Genomic DNA, 26,037 nt, shown 5'->3' on the forward strand with positions numbered 1-26,037 from the left:
GGCACAACCACACACTTGGTAAAATTTCATGATACATACATTAACTTTTTACTATATTTGAGGACTATTATATCATGCAATAACTTTTTACTGAATACCTGTATTAACACAATTGATAGTAAGCACAGAGATAACTTGTTTTGGTGAAGTTGACAGAAAAGACTATAAGAGCATCTCAACTCAAATGATGCAACCAAGAATTAAAATAGAAGATGTTGAATCAAATTCAATGATTAACACAATTGATAGTAATCACAGAGATAACTTGTTAAGCCCATTTTATATGGCCCAAAATTCAGCTTTAACATAGAAAAACTACAATTTAAAGGTGCAAAATATACTACAATTGATTTCTGTAAAAACAATATCCAAAGCTAGGAAGAACCAAACAAGTTTATTTGCTATATAGTTTTAGACATAAAATTCTTGTGTCACATAAACTCCAGGACACTTGTTGAAAATTGTACGATACCTAAAAGTTACAACTGAGGAAAAATCAATGTATCACATAAAATTGTCACTTCTAGAACCTAATTTGATATGCAGTGAAAAGAAAAACATTCAACCAATAGAGTTAACAGATCTCAATGGTTGAAGAAAGTTATAACAACTCTTATTCTATTTTTTTCTTTATCAGCTTCCGAAAACCATGACCCAACACATTTTTCTTTGTCAGCTTTTTAAGATTCTTCGAAGGTCTCTTAACCCGAGAACTCTGACCCAAAAGGCTCCGAGTTTCAGAGCTCTCTCCCACAAGGGTTTCAGGTTTCTGAGCCTGAGAGCCAAATGCATGGGATGAGCTTGCTTTAAACTGGTTTATAAAAGTCTTCTTCAGCCTCTGAAGCCCTTGAGTAGATTTGTCCAAGAACACCACAATCACACTTATGTCATCATGAAAATCCCTCCTGCACCCATCGCCACATCCCAGATTTGTATGCATCATGTCATTATAGCTAACTTTCTTTTTAGCAGCCGCTTTGTCTAGAACAGTACTCACAAGCCTTTTTGCAATTCCCTGAAAAATCCACCATAGCATCATAACTAAATCAAAAGCCAGCAAACATAACAGTAATGACTAAAATTCGTCTTTGATGCAAAATGAAAGGAAAAACCAAGAAAAGAAAAAGTCATAGAAATCGATATATACATACTTTTCTTTGATTGTTTTGAACAATTTCAACTGCTTCATCATTTGACAAGAACTCCCAAAGTCCATCAGAAGCAAATATCAGAAACTTATCGTTCTCTGATAAATCTCTAGAATGCATATCCGGTTCTGCTGATACCACACTTGTAATAAATGGTTCAGGCTCATCTTCAAACCTAGGGAACGACTCTCGTAGACTAAATTCAGGCCTCTTCAAATATGCATAACCAATACTTCTACTAACCTAATACATATCAGATCAATAGCATATCATTATCAAATCTGTATCACCAATATGTATCAAGATAACATTATACAAGTCATAAACCAATATCAGATCAAATTAAATTTGTTTAAAGTAAAACATAATACCGTAATGATGCCTTTAACGCGCCACGCTCCCCTCTCATACTTCACAATGTTAGGATCATCAGGATGCTTTGCCTCGAGTTCTTCTCTAATAGCTTGATTATTATAATTGTGATCTCTTGTCAACTGCTCAGCTTGGATTTTGTTATTAACCATAGTACCAATTACCGCACGCGAATCTCCAAGATTCGCAACATGTAGCCCCCCTTTCCATATAATTCCAGCAAGACAGCATGAACCAACTTTACCCAGATTCTCGTTATCCATATAATTTCTTTCAACATAATCCATAAAGCTTTCTTCAGTAGTAGAAATAGAAATTTTCAATGTTCCCGCAACTGAATTACCAATTAATGATTGAGCTGAAAGAAGATTAAATTCTATTAATTCTCAAACCAAGAACAAAATTCAAAGATTAATAAAAAGAAATAAACTTTTTGATTAAAGAAAGGCGCTGACTCTGGAGATTTTTGAGGAGGTGTTGAGAGATGAACTGAGAAGCTTCGACGCCGCCATGGCCGTCGTAAATTCCAAGAAAAAGTGCATTGTTAGAGACAACTTCAACTTGGCTATGATCTTCCATAGCTTCATTTGCTTGAACAAAAGCAGTAGAAAATTCTAGTTCAACTGAACTTGCACGAGGGCCTTCGTCGAATAAAGCCATGTTGGGAGAAGAAAATGTGAGAAAAGAGTGTTGTTGATTGTGAATGAGAGAGTGATGATTTGAAGTAGAATGTGATTGAATGAATGAATATTCTACGTGAAATGAAGGGTTTAATAGACTCAACTAACTGTAAACAGAAAACTAAACAGTCTAAACAGAATCCTAACGGAATGTAACTAACTTCATCATTGCAATATTGAATAAGCCAGCTGTCATATTATCAAATTGGCGGGAAGAGGAAAATTGAATGAAACTTGTTATTATATGAATATGATTTTCTTAATTGCACTTTTAGTTCTTCTTATTTCTCAATTGTACGATTTTGAACCCTCTAATTTCATTCTCAATCGTGTGATTTTAAACCACCTTATTTTAATTATGCGATTTTAGCCCATAGTTTATCCTATTTTTTATATCTTAACCCCGCTCATATTTTGACAAAATTACGAGGACATTTTTTTAAGGGAATTATGAGGACATTTAATATTTAACTAAACTTGATTTATTTTTGTCCTCGTGAGCTTAGCTCAGTTATGAAGTTTTTATTTGATATCACGATACATATGTCAATATGCTAAGATGAAGTTTAGAAAGTACAAAAATGTGATTACGATAGATCATCATGATTCTGACATAGTTTAGAAGATTAGATTTACCTGGGAGGTCCCAAGGGTCATATTTATATAGATCAATTTCGGCGATGATCGAAACGGCGATAGGCTGTGAGGTGCATTTGTGGCAGAGATAGTGCATCACGTAGTATAAAATTTATAAATAAAAACATAAATACTTTTAACCAATTGTGAATTTTATATATATATATATATATATATATATATACTAGCATGGACACCCGTGCCAAGCACGGGCTAGAATGTCGTTATATTTTATGGAGGGAATATTGTGATGTATCAAGTGTTACTTAAAATTTTAGATGGAGTTTTGGTTGTATCATTATCACTTGTGTGGTTTCTCTTTATCCAAATTGTCGATCTACATCAACGTAGGCTCCCACAGAAAGCCCAACGGTGGTATCACATCCGGGTTCGACGTTGTGGGGGATCGAGAGTTGTTCTTGGTGGTGGACTACAGACACAAAGATCCTAACACTTAATGGAGAGATGTTAATGTCTCAAGTGTGAGTTAAAATTCTGTATTGTATGCAAGAGTAGATGTGAGAAACATATAAGTGAAATGACTCATATACATAATGCCTTAAGACTTTGAAAGAAGATAGGATGTGAATCTCACTTCTGTGATTGATCTTAGCTTAATGTGATAATACAATCCATTGTAGGATCCTAGCCTAATGTGATGATTTGTTTCGTTATTTTTTGAGTGTCATTTGTTTAATTTTTCATCTTAAATTTTAGTTTTTGAATGTGATTAGCTTTCATGCACAAAAAAAAAAATAACCTTTGTCATTTCAAATTCCTTCACTTATGGTATTTCATGGGATCTTGCAATGGAAAAATGTATATGTATGATGAGTTGAAAAAATACATATTCATTAGACATTTTAAATAGATGTACATATTTTCAATAAATCTAATATTTTGGTAGCATAATTGCCCAGTAATATTCAACTTCTTCAACAAATCCATAAAATCACCAGCAATTCATTATGTTTCCTATCCTCTCACGGATAAAACGCACACTCCTTATTTTTTTTTCTCTTTTCATTTCTATCAAGTTCAAATTCATTTTTAATCTTCTTATCTTTTATAATTTACTTTATCTCTTCTCATGAAAGAAAGAAACAAACACCCCTCTATGAAATTGCCGCCAACCCACTTTTTTTTACCATGTCGTGTCTCTGACCTTATGTGATATCTCACCAGATCACATACATAATAGTCTCACACTTACGGGAGAGATGTTTATGTTTCATATGTGAGCTAAACTTGTGTGCAATAATATACATTGAGTAACATATAAGCAAGAAAAACAATATACCTAATGTCTTAAGATTTTACGCAAAGATGTGATGTCAATCTCACTTGTGGAGTTTCTCATAGTCAAATGTGATGGTCCAACCCATTGTAGACTCCCTCAGAACTCTAAACATTATAGTGAGTTAAACTTGTGTGCAATAATATACATTGAGTAACGTATAAGTGAGAAGAACAATATACCTAATGTCGTAAGATTTTACGCGAAGATGTGCTGTCAAAATCACTTGTGGAGTTTCTCATAGTCAAATGTGATGGTCCAACCCATTGTAGACTCCCTCAGAACTCTAAACATTAAATTTTTTTATTTTTTATTTTTAGTTTTTGAATTTCATTTGTTTAACTTTTTATATCAAGTATAAGTTTTTGGATGTCATTTGCTTTCATACAATTTTTTTATCCAATCAATATTATATCAAATACCTCCATATTTGGTCTTTGGGTGAACGAACATGCGAATGGAAAAATACAAATGTGTTATGTTGAATTGAAAAAGTACATGATTATTAAACATTTTATAAAGATGTGGCGTTTTTTTTTAACCGAGTCTATTTTTTGGTGAAATATTTAATCTTAAATTTCCAACACTTTTTAACTGACCCATAAAATTGTCAGTAACTCGCTATATTTCCGATACTTCCATGGACAAAACACACACTATTTTTTTCCCTTATCATTTCTTTCATGTTCAAATTTCTTTTCATATTCTAATTTAATTTTATTGTTGCTAAATTTATTTCTCTCGTTTCATGAAAGATGGGAACACAAATTTCCCTCCGCAAAAACACCATTAATCCATTTTTTTAAACCATGTTGTGCCTTCGCCTAACCTTATTTGACTATCAACAAATTACAGACGCATTGAGTCTCACACTTTAGAGATATATGTTCATGTGTAAATTGTGACTTAAAGTTCCACATTATTGGATGCCAAAGTAGACGTTGAGAAACATATAATACACCTAATGTCTTAAGGTTTTGGATAATGATGTGATGTCAATCACAATTGTGTGGTTTCACTTAGCCTAATGTGATAGTCCAACCTACTGTAGACACCCTTAGAACTCTCAACATTACGATAAATGGTTTCGATAGTTTTGGGATGCCACTTATTTAATTTTTATATCAAATTTATGTTTTTGGGTGTTGTTCACTTTCATGCAATATTTTTTAATCAATCTCTAAGATATTAAATTCCTTATCCTTTGATCTTTGGTGGAATTTAACCATAGATAAACACTTAAGTGTTATGCTGAGTTAACAAAATATGTGCTTAGTAAATTCTTTATATGTTGTTGCGTTTTTTTACCCGAATCTAACTTTTTGGTAAATTAGTTTTTTTTAACGCAATCTAACTTTTTGGTAAATTAATTACACAAAAATCGTCAACTCCTTCAACAATTTCATAAAATCACTTGCAACTTACTTCGTTCTTTATAAGCTCATGGACAATATACACAATTCTTATTTTTTTTAATCGGTATCAGTTCTCTCAATCTCAAATTTATTTTTCATCTTCTAACTTCTTTGATCTCTTCTCATGAAATAAAGGAACAAAAACACACTTTCAGTAAATTACCATTAATCTACCTTTTTGATCATGTTGTACATCGGTTTGACCTTATTTGGCTATGTCACGTAATTACGGACACAGAGAATGTCACACTTGAGGGAGATATGTTATCGTGTAAAATAAGAGTTAAAGTTCTACAATGAAAGGAATAGTAGATATTGAATAAGATATAAGTGAGATGACTCACAAACGTGTGCCTAAATAATTTGGGAGAAATTGTGGTGTTGATATCATTTGTCTAGTTTCTTTTAGCCTAATGCAAAGATACAACCCAATGTAGGTTACACTTGCAGTCCCGAAATTATGATGATTTGTTTTGTTAGCTTTTGAATGTCATTTGTTTAATTTTTTTATGTTAAATATTATATTTTGGAAGTCGTTCGCTTTCATGCAATTTTTATTTGTCAATGCGATAACTTTTTTTTATTTAACCTCTATTATTTTAAGTTCCTTCACTTTTAGTCTTTAGTGGGATATGACAAAGGAAAAACGTTTATGTGTTATGCTGAGTTGAAAAATACATGTTTATTGTACATTTTAAATTGATGTGACATTTTTAATGAGTCTAATATTTTTGGTAGAATAATTACTCAGTAATATCCAACTCCTTCAACAAACTCATAAAACTACCCACAACTCACTCGTTTTCCTTGTCATTTCTTTCCAGTTCGAATAATTTTTCTAATTTAATTTCTCTCTTCTCATAAAATAAATGAGAAAAAAAAAACACATCTCTATGAAACCACCACCAAGCCACCTTTTTTACCATGTTGTGCCTCTGACCTTATTTGACTATTTCATCATATCATAGACATAGAGAGTCTCACGTTTAAGGGAGAAATGCTAATTTGTCATGTGTGAGTAAAAATTCTATATTGCCAGCAAGATTTGATATTTATGAAAATATAAATGAGATGAGTAATATACATATTGTCTTAAGGTTTTGTATGAAGATGCGGGGTTTCTCATTTTGAAACACAATACCTTGGTATATGTTCCTCATCAATATTATTGGACATCCAACTTTAAATCTTAATTTGTGGTTTGAAATATGCAACTGTTAATATCATTCAAGAACTCAATTGAATACCATTTGCTTTGTAGCTTTTTATTTTGGTCAGATTGACAAACCAAATCAAAGCTAATATTTTCCTTCTCGTTTTCTGGAAACAACGATAGAATAATATTGTTAAAGTGCTCAAATGGGTCCAAAGTTTGAGCAAGTATCCCTCGCTCTTGATTTTTTTGGAGATCTATATATTTTCCAAATTATTTGGATAAACAAAGTCAATAAGGGAACACAATGAATAAGTTTGATCTAACCCACTTGTTTTGGCCTGGGACTACTTTTAAGGTCTCGTGTTTGATTCTCTCTGCTGCCTTCATATCAATTTTAAGGTCTCGTATTTTCTTTTCAAATCCATGTATCAATGGTTCATTGATTTTCAATGGAATATTGAAGGATGAACCGGTTGTACGAACACCTGGAATTAACATGTAATTAGCTATGACCCTAGGAAAAAATGGTCAAATTGATAATAGATTAGAGCCTCAAAAGTATGTGGATAGCAGTTCAATTTCTGCCTCATGTGTATGGAAAATATTTGGCTGAGATGAGAGAACTCGTCTTATGTATCCCACAGGTTTTCCAACTAAGATTAGTCACTGCTAAGGTGATGTAAGCTTTATACCAATTTCATGATAACTCGAAAAAATATCAAATATAAAATTAGTTACCAAACTTAATTGATACATTTAATTAGTATATCTAATAGACATTAAAAATCAATATTTATTATTATTAATAATAATATAATAATGATATTTAAAAATTGATAATTTCAGCAAGCATTTATTTTGTATTATTTTCGACCAAAAATTTTCATCAATAAGTTAATCGATTGTTAGAGTATCCACAATGGACCTCTCCTTTTGGTTGCTTAAATGAGTCTCTATGTACATGTTACTTGCTCTTATAATTAATACTTAATAAGATTTAATCTTTCAAACTCTAGGAGTATATATGTTACCAGAATAACTCAAGGACTTTCTCTTAGTTCGTTCATTTTATTTTTCTTTTGGTTTTCTTTACTTTTTATTTTCTTGTTATTTACTTTTTTCTTGGTTTGGTGTTTGCCCCTCAGCTTTTTGCTTAGCTTTATTGAGAAGGTTTTGGTCCATCCCCCAACTCCTTTTGTTCTTGTTTCCTTTTATTTATGCATTTATAAAGTGATGCAGCTGGTTCATAATTGAACCCCATTTAACTAAAAAAATAAAAAATCTCTCAAACTCAACACTTCAAAAAATATTAAATGGGTCTTAGTAATAAATAATTGTTGTGCATTTTATATTAAATGTGTAGTTTTTTAATAAATAATAGTTGTTTTCAATAAGAAGTTATTACTTTCAGTTGCTTTAACATGTGCAAGATTGCATCTAAAAACCCATAGGTCTAGCCACTGTATATGTTCTACACCTAATTTTCTAGTTCTATCTAGTGGAGGTTCGGTTTAAAATTAACATAAAAAAAAAAACACATTTGTTGGCTAGTGCCCCTTTTAAAATAGATATATTTTGATTAATGTGTATATACACTCTTTACAACTTTGTTTGTATGAGAGGTAGTACAATACTTATATTATTGAGTAAACATGTTTTATTCAAACTATTGATTGTTATAATGATTTTTTTTAAATTACCATTTACATGCTCTTCAAAGTCAAATGAGGTTTGGGTTTTATCATTTTTTAAAAGTGAAAACGAACCAAACTGAATCGATGGTGTACGGTTTGGTTCGACCAAAACTGCATTTAAATAAAAGAGGAATTCCCTCAAAAAAAAATAAAAGAGGAATTTTTTTTCTTCAAATGTTTGTATTTATTTAATACTGAAAATAAAATATATGAAATTCCGTGAGAACACATAATTTAGAAATAAAGTTGCAATAAAAATTTAGATTTTTTTTTTTAGCAAAATTCAGAAATAATCATAGTAATAAAATTCAGAAAAAATTTTGCAACGTAAGAATCTAGAATATGTCAAAAAAGAAACTTAAGAATCCAGAAGAGAAGCTGCAACAAAGAAAAATGAAACCCTAATTCAAAATTCTTATAATGTAACACTAATCCAAACAACACAAAGAAGAAAAATAAACAAAAGCCTTAAAAAGACTAAAATACACACTTATTACATATGATTCGTGGTATAAAATGAGTAAATGACAAATTACCAAAAAAACTAAAGTTTGGCCCTGAGAGTTAATATAGGATGCGCGACCTTGAACTGAATATATAGATAGGAAACTACTTTGCTCTCAATATTATAAAGGTCTCTGCAAAATAATGAACACATTGTAAACAAAACCGATAAAAGAAATTTCAATAATGTTGAGTTTCCTCCCAATTAGAAGAAACACAACCAAACTGGAAGGAATTAAAGTCGATTAAACTGAGATATACTTTAGTTATAAATCCGATAAGTTCTTTGTAAATTTGAGGAACATTGAGTAGCAATATGGTCATCCGCAAACAAATATATGGGAAAATAAATATGTTACATTAATAGCAAAAGAAATTTAATGAATAAGATCATATCGTTATATGATGAAAATAATGTCTCAAATGAAGCATTTTCAAAAATGATATATAGTAGACAATTATTTGGAACAAAATATAAATCATGAGAGAATTGGAACAAAATATAAATCATGAGAGAAGATTCAAGATCCCTTTCGTTTATGCCTTTCTTCAGCTTCAAAATCAATTTCTCAACAAATTATTTGATAACTAACATTCTCCCTCTTATTTTCTCATGTACAGCTAAAAATCCAACTATTAGCAATAAAACCCTAAACCATGGTCACAAACCATGATGAAGGGGAACGGTCTGATGCAATCAACAATAAAATTTGATGAAATTGTAGGAACTAAAGGTGTTCTTGATCTTCTTACTGTTCTCAAAACTATTTTTGAAAAATAGTAATAGTGATGAGAATAGGATGGGAGATAAAGATCTGAGCTATTTTATTTCCTTTTTGTGACAAAAAGAATCATTACCTTTCACTATTTTATTTTGGTTTTAATTTGATTTTAATAGGTGAGAAACAATTCAACGATAGTCTTGAATTAGACCAATTGTCAACATTCTTTTTTAGGACTGTTATAAGTGTTGAATAATTTGAATTTAATTTCATTAATTGGCAGTTGATAGTTTCTTGTTTGATTTTTTTATGGGCAGTTTCTTGTTTGATTTGATATCAGGCAATTAAATTTCAATATCATTTTGATCATAATAATAAATCGAATGATTTCTTAAAATAGAGGAAGTATATGGAAGTATGTGTTGAGACTGAAATACCAGGTGCTAAGCATATACCATGTAATGGAAATTTGAATTTTTCTAGCATTAATTAGCCTGACATTAATTAGAATGAGACTATAACATGCCACATGTACTTTTGAATGAAAATGGTTTCACTTGTTTATATTGTAGATGTAGATGTAGATTGTAGATGTAGATAAGGATACGGATAGAGATATTGATAGTTTAGCCGAGATTGTTGTCTTTTTTTTTTTAATATAATTTTAAAATAAATAAAAAAATATGGGTATGAAATAAAGGCAAATAAATATTATCGATGTTGATGAGTGACTCAAACAACCATAAGTATGTGTTTTATCATGCAATTTGTAAAAAAATTAACAAAGAAGTTTGAGTATGTGTTGATGACAGAAATAAATAAATATGGGGAGATAAAAATGGAATGCTTGATTAGGTGATAAAGAGTATTTGATGCATGTGAACTAATTTATCAAATGAAATGAATGGATGAGATTTGATGTTAAAATAATTTATGAGAAATAATATATATCAACGCCATGTTTAGTGAAAATGAGTGATTGACAATAGAAACGAAAAAAGTTAATAAATTAAATCAGTTCTTTTGAATAGGAGCAAATGAAAATAATAAAGAAAATAGTGAGGTTTAGATAAAATTCATTGAAAAAAAATAACTAAAATAAATTTTCTACATTTTCGCAGGGGTCGGTCTTGTTCTACAACATACATGAATAGTTTGCACCACAAAAATGTAAGATAAAAATATAATATCTTGAGAACTATCAACTAATATGTTACCCAAAAATACTTGAGAATTCTCTGTTTTTTTTAAGGAAGAATTCTCTTTTATATGCACAACTTCAACGTTGAAAGAACAAAACATTGACATGCCTTTCACATATCTCTCATTATTAATAGTGGCAAAAAAAATAGTTTTGGAATGAAGAAATCTGATTCAAAACGTCTTTCAATTACGTCGCTTCAAATTAATAGAAAAATAATGAAATTCATTAAAACGTGAAGCAAACTTTTTCAAAAGGTGTAAATATATATGGGGATGAAAACCCTAAAATTAACAGAGCCGACAGCTAAACCTATAAAAGGGAATCAAAATTCGGAAGGAAAAAAAAAGGTGCCTAAATCAATTTGATAATAATGAAATCAATAAAATTGAATTGGTCAGGAGGTAGAAATATTTGCATTTCAAATAAATGATATTATAAACAATTTGTACGAAAGGAAGATGCATATACAAATGATGAAAGACAAATTGACTATATATAGGAAAAAAACTCAAGACTGGCTAACTTAATATGATGATGTGTTGATTACAATTTGATTGGATGATAATTAAGAATTATGTACCAACATGTAATTGGTACATATCTTGTCATAAGCCGTTAGAACTCGAGGGTATCATAGGATGAATATGTGAATTTGAACAAAATACATGGATATATACAACATGTAGTGGAGTAATATCATAAATTGAATCAATTTTTGAAATTAGAGTGATGAAAAAAATATGTTAAGAAGAAAAGTGTTTCAATAAAATAAAAGAGAGATTTTGAGAATAATTTTAAAATTTTAGTATGAATTCTAAATGATGTGAAAATGTTTGAGACGGACAAATAATATTTATAGGAAAAAAGAAGCAAATAAGTCACATCAATTATGCCATTAATTTAGTAATAAAATTAGTAACACATCAAATAGCAAAAATAATTTGAATAAAATATTCCATTTATTTTTTTGTCATTATAAGCCTTTTAGTCAACTTGCATAATCATGTTAATTACATAAGTCTTGCACAAATCACATAATATGTACCAATTACACAAAACATTAAATGCACCTTTCAATATAAGGATGCCATGTGTACTATCAAAATAAAATAGTGCAAATATATATAATAGAGATATATATATATATATATATATATATATATATATATAATTTTTTTGACAAAGTGTAAGTGACATATTGACTTTTATGAGATAGAAAAAGTCTCAAGGCCTTGTACCAAAAATAAATAAAAAAGTCCTAAAGCCATGACGTTTGTACGAAAGATTTTAATGAAATTTTTACTGTGAATTATTGTACTATCAAATTTTTACTGCAATTTTTATTGTGGTTTATTGTACATATATGAACTTTTTTTTTTTTTTTGTCAGGTAGCCTAGTGGCTAGAATTCACCTTATAAGGTGAATAAGTGGGGTGTCCGGGGTTCGAACCCCGGCCCCTGCATATAATAATGCATTGTCCTACCAACTGAGTTATGCTCACGGGACTGTACATATATGAACTTAGTATAAAACGTGAAATTATTTAGTGGTCCTGAAAATAAATATACATCTACGTAGCAATGGTTTTCACTTACGACATGGAAATGTTCCACTGTCTTTTGAATGTAGTAATTAAAATTGATTTAAAGATAATGACACTATCTTAACTTAAAATATTATCGATAAAGATGAACTTACTACTGCAGCATATAAATAACAAATGTTCCTTAAAAAAAAACAAATGTATAAACTAATTAAGAAAACACATGAAATTTAGAGCATTACAACTCTCAAGTTATTTCTTTCAACAACAAAAAAAAAGCTCCCAAGTTATAGATTATCTAAAATTTTACATCAATCATCTAAGTATAAGAGAGTGAATCATTATCGTTTTTAGTAAATTTCAATAAAATATTTACTATTATTATCGTTATTATTATTATTATGAAATTTTCTTTTTTATGTGAAATGATAAGAGGCCATTTTTGGACACATTTTGGGAAATTCATATTTGAGGTATTCAATTTCAATATAATATAGAAGGGCAACAAGATTACCCTAAAAAAATAGCACAACAAGATTAACGTTTTTTTCTAAGGGTTTTGCTAACCAGTGTCATCAGGGCATTGGTTAAGGAATCTATAAATAGAAATTGTGTCTTGGAAATATAAGATGTTACTTTTAATCGAGTGATAATTATTAATTACACATTTTTTTGCATATTTATTTTTCTTAAAATCAATATTTTTGGTTTCTCAAATATCACAATAAATTCATATTTCTTAAAAGAGAAAATATCAATTTTATTTTGTATTACCAACCAAAAAAAATGGTCAAAAAAATATATATGTACACGTTATTACGTAACTACTCCATCCGTTTCTAAATATAAGCAAAATTGATTTTTTAGGTTCATTCAATTAATGATGTGTGTGGTTTATATTATGAACCACATACATCATTAACTGAATGAACCTCAAAAATCAATTTTGTTTATATTTAAAAACGGAGGGAGTACTTTAGTTATGATAATTAAGTTAATTATTTTACTAATTTTTTTATTATTTTTTTTAGACATTTTGAAGTCTTGGACTCGGAAGACTCACCAGGGTCAAGACATGCCTCTAGATTAAAAGAGCACTTACATAGACACTTAGAGACCACCCACCATTTACAAAGGTATTTATAGATCATCCAATAAAGAGGTTGTCATATCGACAATAAAAGTTAAACTCACGACTTTGCTGATGAACCAACTCAACTAAACAAATTTTCATTTATATTATTTATTACATATTAAAGTGAAATATATTTAACTTGTAAGGAAACCTTAATTATGTTACTTTTTCTACCTTAAAAAAGATATGTCATTATTTTTGACACTATGGTAATACTAAATAAAAAGAAATAGAAATAAGAGTACTGTACTAAGATGAAAAAACCAACAAACACAGTACAAGACGACGAAACTGAAAAAAGACAACAAAAAAAAAAAAGAGCAAATATATGTCGAGAACCACTTATTTATATAAAAAGTGAGAAAAAACGGTGTTCAGGGGTGATTTCAGACCAAAATCCACCCCCTAAGATAAAAGAATGAAAAGAGAGAAAAATTGAGAGAAAGTGTCTTTGCCTATGTTATAACTAAACTTTTATTTAGTGAGCAATCTAATACAATCTAACCGACAATGTTTGTTTAGGAAGATCAATCATGTTATCATATAGTACAAAATGTTTTACATTCAAAAGCATATTGATGAGCGAATACATGAATCTGACAAGGTATACGGAATTTGTTATTGTTAGAGCGAGTGTTGGTGTTAACGATGGCTTCGACGTGGATGCTATGAGCGTCGAGGAAAGGAGCGAGAGCGGCGGCGACGGCGCGTTCGATGTAACCGACTTGAAGGGTTTGAGTGTTGAGGACTTTGATGGCGTTGGAGTCTTATGGGTTTTAAGGTTAGCGGATTAAGCCGAGGATTTTGCGGCCGGTGATGGTGCCAGAGTAGTGTTTAATGCCGACGATGTTGGCCATTACGAAACCGGTGCGGTAGGTTTCAGATTGGGATTGGAAGAAGGGTTCTTGTGAGTCTTATATTAATTGGTAGAGTAATTAGTGCATAATGCATAAAAGCAATTAAAAGCAATTCTTATAGGAAAATATGCAAGTTAAAAGTTTTCAATTTCCATTAACTACGTTTTCAAGCCATTAACTACGCTCTTAATTGCCATTAACAGTGCATCATTCGTTGTTAATTGCATTAAAAGTGTATTATTCATTTTTAATTAGCATTAAGTAAGTTATGCGTTTTTTAATTAGCATTAACTACGTTCTCATGGAGTAATTCAAATTTGATTTCTCATGTGACGATATACCTATTTTGTCGGTTTCTAAGAAATAAATATGTTGATCTCTTAAGACCTTATATTGCAAATCAAATGGCCTTTATCGTCCATGGTTTGAGACATGATCACTACATAATTAATCAAAGAGCCATGATGACTATTATTATTATTTCTACAAATTGGTGACTGTATTTTTTTCACTATTTTTATTCTAGTTTTAGTATTTGTTTAGATTGCAACAATAAGATTAATAGATGAACTTATTCTGGTTTCTTTAAGCAAATATAATTAATCTGGTTTTCAATCGCAATATATAAAAGTCTACAATAGATAAAAATAATGAATCAACCAAAACATAGCATCCTTCAATTGAAAATAATAAAAACCTATCAAATAGGAATTACATGACATTAGATAGCACGTAATCAAAACCATCAGACAACTAAAAATCAAATGTGCAAAATAGGAATGCATTGGGGGCCAAAGTTTTTGCTCCAAGCCTTAATGTCTTCCACTCGTACAGATTCCTTGTGGTGCAAAACATTTTCCAATCCCCTCTAAACTTGATTTCGTCCTTGTAAAAAAGAATGACCACATTGAACAACGAATGATGTCCGCTATCGTCAATAATTGCCAACTCTTTGCAATTCTTGTCAACGATGCTATCAAATACTTTAGCATAGGAGAAAGTCTGTGTAAAATAAGAAAACATACACGTATGAGATCTTATAAATGAATCGACATTGACAGATAACAAACTGAAATATGTGACTAAATCTATAAGGATTGTATACCAGTTGATCAGATGTTACATATGCAAGTGTTAACCATTTGGTGACACTAAATTTAAAATAGTCGCATATGTGGGGATAAGGAGCGGGGTAGTTAACTCGGATAACTCGGAGGGAGATAAAGGAGGGAGATAACTCGGATACTTGATTTCATAGTTATGGCGATCGTGAACCCGAATCACAAAAAGTTAAGGGAAAGCATAGATCAGAGATATCCAGCCACCATGCTCTAATTTATAGGCCTTGTTCAGTTCTTCTATTCCATGAGAGAAATACAGCTTTCCATCATATTTATCCACGACAACCTCAAATTGATTGAGTCCTGGATCGATTAAAGTGACATACCTATTCAACTCATTGCCTATCTCCTTGTTGAGAGTTGTATCCAATATCAAATGTGTCTGTATTGGAAACATATATCAAAATAAATCAATTATGCTCTTTATAGAAACTAAATAGCAAAGTATTTTCTTTCTTCTATTTTACTTTCTAACAGTATGATTGAGTTACATGATTTTTTGTATAAAATACCTCGTCTGGGTGGTACTGCACATGATATGTGTGCCACTTTAGCTTCAGCAGTTGCATAAATGCAGGATCTTCAACGTGATACTCCCATAGTGCAACATCTGCGAAGGAACAATGTTAATATATTATTGTTGTTCCATAGCTACGGTATATTTCACTCATCAAAAAATAAGAGTAATCATGATATTAACATAAAGTTTCTATTAAACAAAATATACATGAGCATGAGTATAGAGAGAAATCCGTGACATTTTTTGCTGTCGTAAGGTCTAACATCATAGAATTACAGGATCATATGTTTTTTTAAGGCTTTGATATTCGAAAATATGCACCAAAGTTATAAGGAGAAGACAACATTTTATAGAATGCTAATTAATGTGAATGATCATTGTGCTTCTATTGGTAGTAATTCCCATTCATTGCAAAAATTAAAAGCAATTTATTACCAGCCTATTTTATAGAAATATTTAAAGTAATTCGTATTTAGTCGAAATACTTTTTTTTAGAGAAGTCGAAATACTTTTTGGACAGTGGCATATCATTTTATTTAAAGCAATTAGTTATAGCAATTTAATTATAGTTAATGGCATATAATTTCGACTTTAATTTATTTAAAAAAAGGTATGTGTGAAACATTGTAATGTCAGTACGAAGAACACCTTTTGATTAGCAATTAGTTAGGGGATTGTTGACCGACTTTATTTGCATTAAATACGTCTTCAATTGCATTAACTAAGTAATATGAGAGAAAATTTGTAGACTTTGAATCAACGGGTGTGATCAAGTGTGAAAATAGAGGTTGAACGGATGAGATTAGATTAGTCATTAGTACATGTTTAGGAGGGAAAAATGCTAGGGATTAGGGCAAAGAAGGGTGAATTAGGGCAAACATGATAGCCAAACAAGTCTAGCTTTTATAATAAAGATTAGGGCAAAGAATGGTGAATTAGGGCAAACATGATAGCCAAACAAGTCTAGCTTTTATAATAAAGGATGATAATGGGTGAGGTTTTTGTTTTGGTGATATTTGAATTGGTGGAGATGATTGTGGAGGCGGTATTTATTTTCATTTGCTAAAATGGTGATGTATTTGAATTTTAAATTTTTTTAACAATAAAACATTTATAAAAAACAAATAATATAAGCAATAAAACATTTATAAAAAAACAAATAATGTAAGAATAAAACAATGAATAAACATTTATATATTTTATAAAAAAAATATGTCTATATGTCTTTTAGTTTTCATTTAGGGTTGGTTATATTATTATTTATTTTTACAAAATTTAAGGAACAATAGGTATTGCACGTACAAATCTGCTACTCATTTCGTTGGAGAAAACCATTGCTACGTACATGTATATTTATTTTCAGGACCACTAAATAATTTCACGTTTTATACTAAGTTCATATATGTACAATAAACCACAATAAAAATTGCATTAAAAATTTGATAGTACAATAATTCACAATAAAAATTGCATTAAAATTTTTCGTACAAACGTCATGGCTTTAGGACTTTATGATTTTTGGTACAAGGCTTTGGGACTTTTTTCTACTCCCTTCGTCCCGCAATATATGACCCATTTGAAAATGTGCAATTTTGACATAACTTATTTTGACCGTATTTTTCTATTAATATACAAAGATAAATAATATCATATAAGATGTCGTTAGATTCGTCTCGATGAGTATTTTCAAAATATCATATTTTCATAATTTTTTTTAATATATTATTCAAGATATTTAAGCTCAATATGCATTGGCATGCGTAAGTATTATGGGACGGAGAGAGTATCTTATAAAGAACTTTTTTTAAGAACAAAAAGTTTTACACATTAGTTTAATGACCTCTATCAAATACAAAATACAATGAATTTAAAAATCTTTGTCGGATTTTACACATGTATCTAACTAGTATTGATGCGAACCGATGCAATATATATATTTAGTTTAGTTTAGTTTTCTTATTTGATCAAAATTAAACAAATAGTCTCTTATTTTAAAATCAATATTTTTGGTTTCTCAAATATCACAATAAATTTATATTTCGTAAAAGAGAAAGTATCAATTTTATTTTTTTAATTATGTTATCAATCCAAAAACATGGTCCCCCAATACGTTAGTTATACTAATTAAATTAATTATTTTACTCAATTATGATAGGTACCTATAACAACTTAAATTCGATTTGAAAAAAAAATTAACAACTTAAATTTATTATTTATTTTGTATTTTTTTAGACATTTTAAAGTTTAGGCGAATTGAATTCGAAAGGTTCACCAGAGTCAAGACATGTCGTAAGGTTAAAAGAGCATTTATTGGACACCTAAATAGTCTCTTATTTTAAAATCAATATTTTTGGTTTCTCAAATATCACAATAAATTTATATTTCGTAAAAGAGAAAGTATCAATTTTATTTTTTTAATTATGTTATCAATCCAAAAACATGGTCCCCCAATACGTTAGTTATACTAATTAAATTAATTATTTTACTCAATTATGATAGGTACCTATAACAACTTAAATTCGATTTGAAAAAAAAATTAACAACTTAAATTTATTATTTATTTTGTATTTTTTTAGACATTTTAAAGTTTAGGCGAATTGAATTCGAAAGGTTCACCAGAGTCAAGACATGTCGTAAGGTTAAAAGAGCATTTATTGGACACCTAAAGATCACTCACCCATCTACAGAGATATCTAGAGATCATCCAGCAAAAAGGTCATCATAGTTAAACTCACGATCTTGCATGTGAGCTAACTCCTTAACAATTAAACAAATTTTCATTGTTATTATTTATTACGTATTAAAGTGAAATACATTTAACTTGTAAGGAAACATATAGCCTAAAACTACAATAATTTTGTGGTGTTTTACGAGATGGAAAATGAAATGTATCCCGGAAATTTGCTCGTGAATTGATCCCGAAGGCAGCAAGTAATTAGGTGGCACAATTATAAATCAACTTGCCACCATGTTTTCCTTTCCGCTACAATACAAGATACAATTAGTTGATATAATATTTGATGTAACTTCGTGAGAAAAACTTTCGCTTTATTTAGCACTGCTCTTATGAGATATAACGATTGTGGATACAACATTTTTGCTCTCATCAGAAATATTTTCAAGAATTTGCCTAGGGCCCTCAGTTTTGAGCATCACTGTTTCTTCAACATCCAAATTAACACATGATTGCTAGGTTTCCTTTCTCCATGGAAGGCATACATTGTGAGGGGTAGGATGCTCTCCATGCACATGCTGTAGAACATTGTTTTCCTTACCCTCTGTAGGTTTAGTGCATATGTCTGGTTCTGTGATTTATGTTTAGATATGTAAAAATAAGTTAAACAATAAATTTCAATGTAAAACATCAAATTAAAATCATTTTTTAATACAAAATCAGTTTTACTCGTAAAAACTAAACATATAAAAATCAATTTTACACTTCCAAAATCAATTATGACTACTCCAAGCATAGACTTAAGACTATTGCTAATGGAATACCATTTAGTTGATGTGTGCCTGTTTGAACCGCCTCCAGTAGTCCAGTTCTGTTTTGATAATCATCAGTTTCCAAAGGTTCGTTTTCCGAACTATTTTTAGAAGAATCAAGACTATTTTCAAAAGGTTTGTCTTCCGAACTATTTTTAAAAGAATCATTTTCAGAAGTTTTGTCTTCCGAACTATTTTGATAAGAATCATTTTCAGAAGAGCTAATCCTTTAACAGCCTGTGGCATAGTAATAAAGGTGTATCTCAAAGTCCGCTCCAACATAAATCGTAGAATCATCTCGTTCCACAATGAGTAATAAAGTTGTGCTGAAAGGCTTGATATTACCAATTATAAAACTTCGGACCAAAAACTATGTGACTTTATTCCAATTTGCCTTGCAATTTTGGAAATTTGTAGTTTGTATTTACTTTATAATCTCAAAGTTGATAGAATGACCCAATCAAACTTTGGACCACAGAGTGAGCCAATCAATCCAAGTCCCTAGTATAGTTTATGTAGTTTTTGTTTTGATTGTTTGTTTTATAGGCAAATTATTCGTAATTTATTTCTTAGAGTGAAGAAGATTGGTTAGCCTCAGAGATCAAATCTTGAACTTCTTATTACAAAATACATTTTTTGATGTACTAATACATATCCCTTGAGTAATCCTTTGGACATTCATTGTTTTACTTTATAATTCTAAGTTTGGCAATCTTTTTCTTCTTTCAAGGGCAATGTTGAATTCTTTGTATTTATTTCAAAATTTCAATCTTGTCTCTTTCTCATTTGGGCTGTTGAGGAAATTACATATTTACATATCTGACAGATTATTCAATGACCAAGAGTAAATATTTATTCATTCAAGGTCATTAACATCAAATTACATAACCACAAACTCCTCTTATGATACATACAATAATTTTTTACTATATTTGAGGACTATTATATCATGCAATAACTTTTTACTGAATAACTGTATTAGCACAATTGATGGTAAGCACAGAGATAAATTGTTTGGGTGAAGTTGACAGAAAAGACTATAAGAGCATCTCAACTCAAATGATGCAACCAAAAACTAAGATAGCAGATGTTGAATCAAATTCAATGATTCAGTTAAGCCCAAAATTCAGCTTTAACATAGAAAAACTACAATTTAAAGGTGCAAATAATACTACAATTGATTTCTGTAAAAACAATATCCAAAGCTAGGCAGAACCAAACAAGTTTAACTTTCTAACTACTTGCTCTCTTTCTTAGTTATCAATTATTTTAGTAACTAATGCCCTATAGCCTTCATTGATTGTTCATTGAATAGATCAATGGTAGTTTGGAAGTGATGTATTCAGTTCAAAATTTTGATGGTTCTTAGTTAATAAATTTGTATTTTTCTCCTTTTGATGATGGCTAATTATCTTTTGAGCTTTTTGGATTGTTATTTCTCACATTGTCACCACCATTTGTTAGCAAAAATTTCATTCAAGATCTTGATATGATGATTCTCATTATGCCATAAATTATTGTAAGAGAGTAAGAAAACATACCCAAACCTATTATGCGGATTTCCTTAATGTTCTCCATACTTTTATGCAATTGTTTTCGCCTCTCCCCCTCAGTTTGAGAGCTCTCGCCCTCAGGGGTTTGAGGGTTCAGAGCCAGAGGAGTCCGAGGGCCCTGAGAACTAGATGCATGTGATGAACCTGATTCAAACCGGATAATATCCTTCAAACTCCTGTTCACATTGTCGCAACCCGGAGCAGCAGCCTGAGTCTTCCTATAGGTAACCTTTTCTTCTTTTAGCAGCTACCATTAGAGCAGTACTCAGAAGCCTTTTCGCAATTCCCTGCAAAATCCACCATAGCATAATTAAATTAAAAGCCTGCAAACATAATTGTAAAGACTCAAATTTTCATTGATCAAAAAACAGGAAGACTTATTTTCATTTTCTAAAGGCTTTAAGTAAGTGTTTGTGTTTCTTCTCAATGCGAAAGGAAAAACCAAGAAAAGAACAAGTCATACATACATTTTTAGCTGCTTTTTCATTTGACAATAACTACCAAAGTAAATTTAGACCTCTTCAAATATGCATTCTACTAACCTAATCAATATACAAGAAAGCGTTATAACCAATATCAAATCAAACAATAACTCTATCTAAATTGATTAAAAGAAAAACAAAAAATTACCATAAGGAAGCCTTTAACACGCCACGATCCGTTATCATTTATCACAATGTTAGGATCATCCGTTATCATTTATCAATACACCAGAATAAGAAAAAAGAGATATAGGGAAATTAAAGGCTCGTATCAGCCATATAATCCAGAGATTGGCAAAGTATCGGTTTTTTAAGGTATTTTTTCTGGCTTACCTCTTTGTTGGTCGTATCTTCTTGGACAGTGGATTATTTTTCTCAGTTGGATAGACAAGAAAACAAGAAGCTGAAATGGGGAACACTTGTCCAGAACCAAAGACGGCATTCTATTAATAAAAAAAACAGCATGAAGAATTGCATAAGTCCAAAGATATTTCGGGATGGCTAATTGCATCATAAGGGCTCTAGCTACTCCCAAAATATGTTGATGTTTACGTTCTACCCTAGCATTTTGCTCAGGAGTTTCTACACAACTAAATTGATGTATAATACCTTGCTTTCTGCACAAATCTTCTAAGTGAAATTGATGTATTATCGCTTCTTAACACTTTGATTTTCTTTGCAAACTGATTTTCCGCTAGAGCAGTGAAATCTAATACTTTATTCCTTACTTCAGACTTACTTTTCAACAACACAATCCAGGTAAAACGAGAATAGTCATCAACTATTGTAAGTAAATCCAGAACGCGCAAAATTCGTTAGTAGAGGCATGTAAGATGAGCTTGTGTAAGATGAGCTCATAACGACGTTTTGTCAAAGAACACAACAATCACACTTATATCATCATGAAAAGACCTCCTGCTCACTGATTCGTGTCCCGCAGAAGCAGCCAGAATGTTCCTGTAGGTAAAACCCCTTCTTTTAGCAGCTTCTGCATACCAGAACTCAGAAGCTAGCAAATAAAGTAGTTAAGGCTCAAATTCATCATCGATGAAAAAACACATACTTTCTTTATATGGCCCTCATGGGTTGGAGTGGATAGACAAGAAAACTAAAATGTATGGGGTTGAATTTTTTATATCATTTAGCTCTAGTCTTGACAACGACGTCGCGCATGATATATATATATATATATATAGATATCAACCATGTTTAAGTTCACAGATTTGGACCAAGAACTATATATGATAGTTTATGTACTTAATTTTGGTTTTTAATTTTTAATTTTTTATTTTTATATATATATTCCAAATTGCCTTACAATTTTGGAAAATGATAGTTTTTGTATTTACTTTATAATGTCAAACTTGACAGAATGAGACAATCAAACTTTGGACCACAGACTATGTGTAACTACGACAGAGTGAGCAAATCAATCCAAGTCCGTAGTATAGTTTATGTAGTTTTTGTTTTTCTTGTTTGTTTTATAGGCAAATTATTCGTAATTTATTTATTAGGGTGAAGAAGTTTGGTTAGCCTCAGAGATCAATTCTTGAACTTGCTAGTTAAAAATACTTTTTTGATGTACTAACACATACCACTTGAATAATCCTTTGGACATTCATTGTTTTACTTTTATAATTCTAAGTTTGGGAATCTTTTTTTTTTTTTAAAAAAAATTTGTTAAAAGAAAAACAAAATACCGTAATGATGCCTTTAACGCGCCACACTCCATTCTTTTCCTTCACAATGGTAGGATCACCAGGATGCATTGATTTAGTTCTTCTCTAATGGCTGGATCACTACAATTGTGATCTCTTGTCAACTGCTCAGCATGGATTTTCTTATTAAACATAGTACCAATTACAGCCCGCGATTTCGATTTATCATATAATTCCTTTTTACAGAATCCAAAAAACTCACTTCAGTAGCAGAAACAGCATCCCTCAGGGTAGCTTCAGTTATATTATTCTCATTATCATTTGCAAGAACTATAATGTAACCACAAAACATAAAAGCAAAATTCCATTAATTCTCAAACCAAGAACAAAATTCAAAGATTAATAAAAAGAACTCAACTTTTTTATTAAAGAAAGATACTATGGCCGTCGAAGAGGTGTTCAGAGATGAAGTGGGAAGCCTCGAAGCCACCATGGCCGTCGTAAACTCTAAGAAAGAGTGCATTTCTAGAGGCAACTTCAACTTGGCTTCGATCTTCCATATATTGGCTTGAACAAAAGCACTGGAAAATTCTCCATAGCAACGGTTTTTGAGATTAATCGAACTTGCGAGAGGGCCTTCGTCGAATAAAGCTAAGTTTGTCATTCTTCCTGTTCCTGCATAGATTAACTATGTTTTCAAGCCAAGGATGCATTTTGGAAGGAAAAGGAAATGTGAGAAAACATTCTTTAAAACATTAGTAAGCATCATGTCATGTCATTATAGGTAGCATTCCCATCAGCAATTAATCAGAAAAGGTATAATATCAATTAATCAAATTTATACAAGAAATTTTCTTTAAAACATTGCCCATGTAAACATTTTTTCTTAGTGTTTATGGACAAAATGTCTATTCGTATTTTTTCACGTGTGGTGAGTTCGACTGGATTCAACATATATTCAAAATGTTCAAAGTTAACAACACTTGAGTAATGTGAAAATAGTATAAAGCATTTCAGAATACATTTGAACTTCCGTTTCAGAAACAAGGCAGAAGCACACAATTTTATTTGCTAACAGACATAATAAATGTATATTAGCACTAGAACCTAATTTGGTGCAGTGAATAGAAAAACATCCAACCAATAGAGTTAACAGATCTCAATGGCTGAAATAAGTTAGAACAGTTTACATTCTAAATTTAAATTTATATTGAATGCCGTTTCGGTGAAACCCGAAGTTTAACATTCTCCCAACGGCATGAGTCTGAGAACTCTGACCCAAACATCTCTGAGTCTGTGAACCCTCGGCCACAAGGGTTTGAGTGTTCTGAGCCAGAGGAGTCCGAGGGCCCTGAGCCTGAGAGCTAGATGCATTCAATGAACCTAATTTAAACCGCTTTTTGATACGATCCTTCAGCCTTGAAGCAATTAATCCAGACCGTGCAAAATCCGATGGTAGAGGCGTGTCAGATGAGCATATGTAGGACAAATTATCTATGCGCCGCCTCAGAAACAACTTTTTGTCCAAGAACACAACAATGACACTTAGAGCATCCACATCCATGCTACTCATATTGGTAGCATAAATGGACCTCACTCAATATATTATATTACTTCACACTTCTCAATTATTTAAATCATTCTACTATAATTTCTATATATCCATACCACTCATCCAAAACTCTAAAATGGGTCCCACTCATTCATAATATCCTCCAATAGTAGAAATGGTAATTTCTTTTTTAATTATTTTATTTCAAAAAGCTTTTGAAAAAAGCTTAACAATGATGAATGCCACCTTTGCCAAACTTGGGAACGTAGTAAAAGAAAGCCACCATATGCTATGCCAAATATCCATTACCTTCTCACAAAAAATGCTACATGTATACAATGCCACTGCCGATATTTATATCATCATGAAAAGACCTCCTGCCTCACATTGTCGTGTCCCAGAGCAGCAGCCTGGATGTCCATATAGGTAACTTTTTTTTTTTAATAACTTCATCATAATTGCACTTTTGGCCATTCTAGTCTGTCTATTGCGCCATTTTGGTCCCCCTATTTTTATTTTTATTTTTGCTATTTTAGTCCTTCACTTTTACCCTTTTTTTTGATTTGATAGGCCCTCCTCCAATTTGGAGCTGACTTGACAAATTTTAATAATTTCCAAACACATCAATCTCCCCTCATCCTTATTTATTAATTTCGTTACGTCTGCAATAACTTAACCTAATTTTTTCCCGCTCATTTACTTTATTAGGTTTGCAATTATTTAACCTAACAAATTTCATCTAAAAAAATGCATTGCACACCAATTTCATTTCTATCCTCTAGCCTTTTTTTTGAAGAAAATATTTTCTACCATATCAATGATCACGTATGATCCTTCTATTTTATACTTTTTTTTGGTCAAGAATTTTACACTTTTTTTTGGATTTTTTTTAATTTCATGCCTTTTATTTTTGACATCCTTATTAATTAATTTTGTTACGTCTGCAGCAACTTAACCTAATTTTTTCCCGCTCATTTGCTTTATTAGGTTTGCAATTATTTAACCTAACAAAGTGATCTTACGAGTTAAAGATTATTTATTGGTCTCTATTATAGTCGAGAAAACGTTAAAAGTCTAGTTTTATCAATTTCAATAACTTTGTAAATATACGATTTAATTTCAGTCATTTTTTTTGTTTGTATTGTATCTGTTTTCTCTTTTCACAATTAAGTTAAATGAGGTTTTTTTCTTGGTTTGTTTGTATTTGTTTTCTCTTTTCACAGTTAAGTTAAATGATGTTTTTTCTCACAATGGAGAAACAATAACAACATTTATTTTTACGACCAAATTGAATCAAACAT

At 30.7% G+C, this 26,037-nt stretch overlaps 1 long non-coding RNA gene and 1 pseudogene across 1 annotated transcript; both read right to left on the minus strand.

The window, feature by feature from the left end:
• Window positions 1-613: 613 nt before the first annotated feature.
• Window positions 614-23,897, minus strand: LOC146909720 (putative protein phosphatase 2C 43; annotated as a pseudogene).
• LOC146909721 (uncharacterized) lies at window positions 18,896-22,654 on the minus strand. Its single transcript, XR_015020053.1, has 3 exons — window positions 21,860-22,654; window positions 21,033-21,331; window positions 18,896-19,310 (listed from the first exon to the last, which is right to left on the minus strand). It is a non-coding gene; the product is annotated as an uncharacterized LOC146909721 (long non-coding RNA).
• Window positions 23,898-26,037: the final 2,140 nt, after the last annotated feature.

This window comes from Medicago sativa, chromosome 7 (assembly GCF_051527215.1).
Source record: "Medicago sativa cultivar Bolivia chromosome 7, Bolivia_mono, whole genome shotgun sequence".
NCBI classification, from domain to species: domain Eukaryota; kingdom Viridiplantae; phylum Streptophyta; class Magnoliopsida; order Fabales; family Fabaceae; genus Medicago; species Medicago sativa.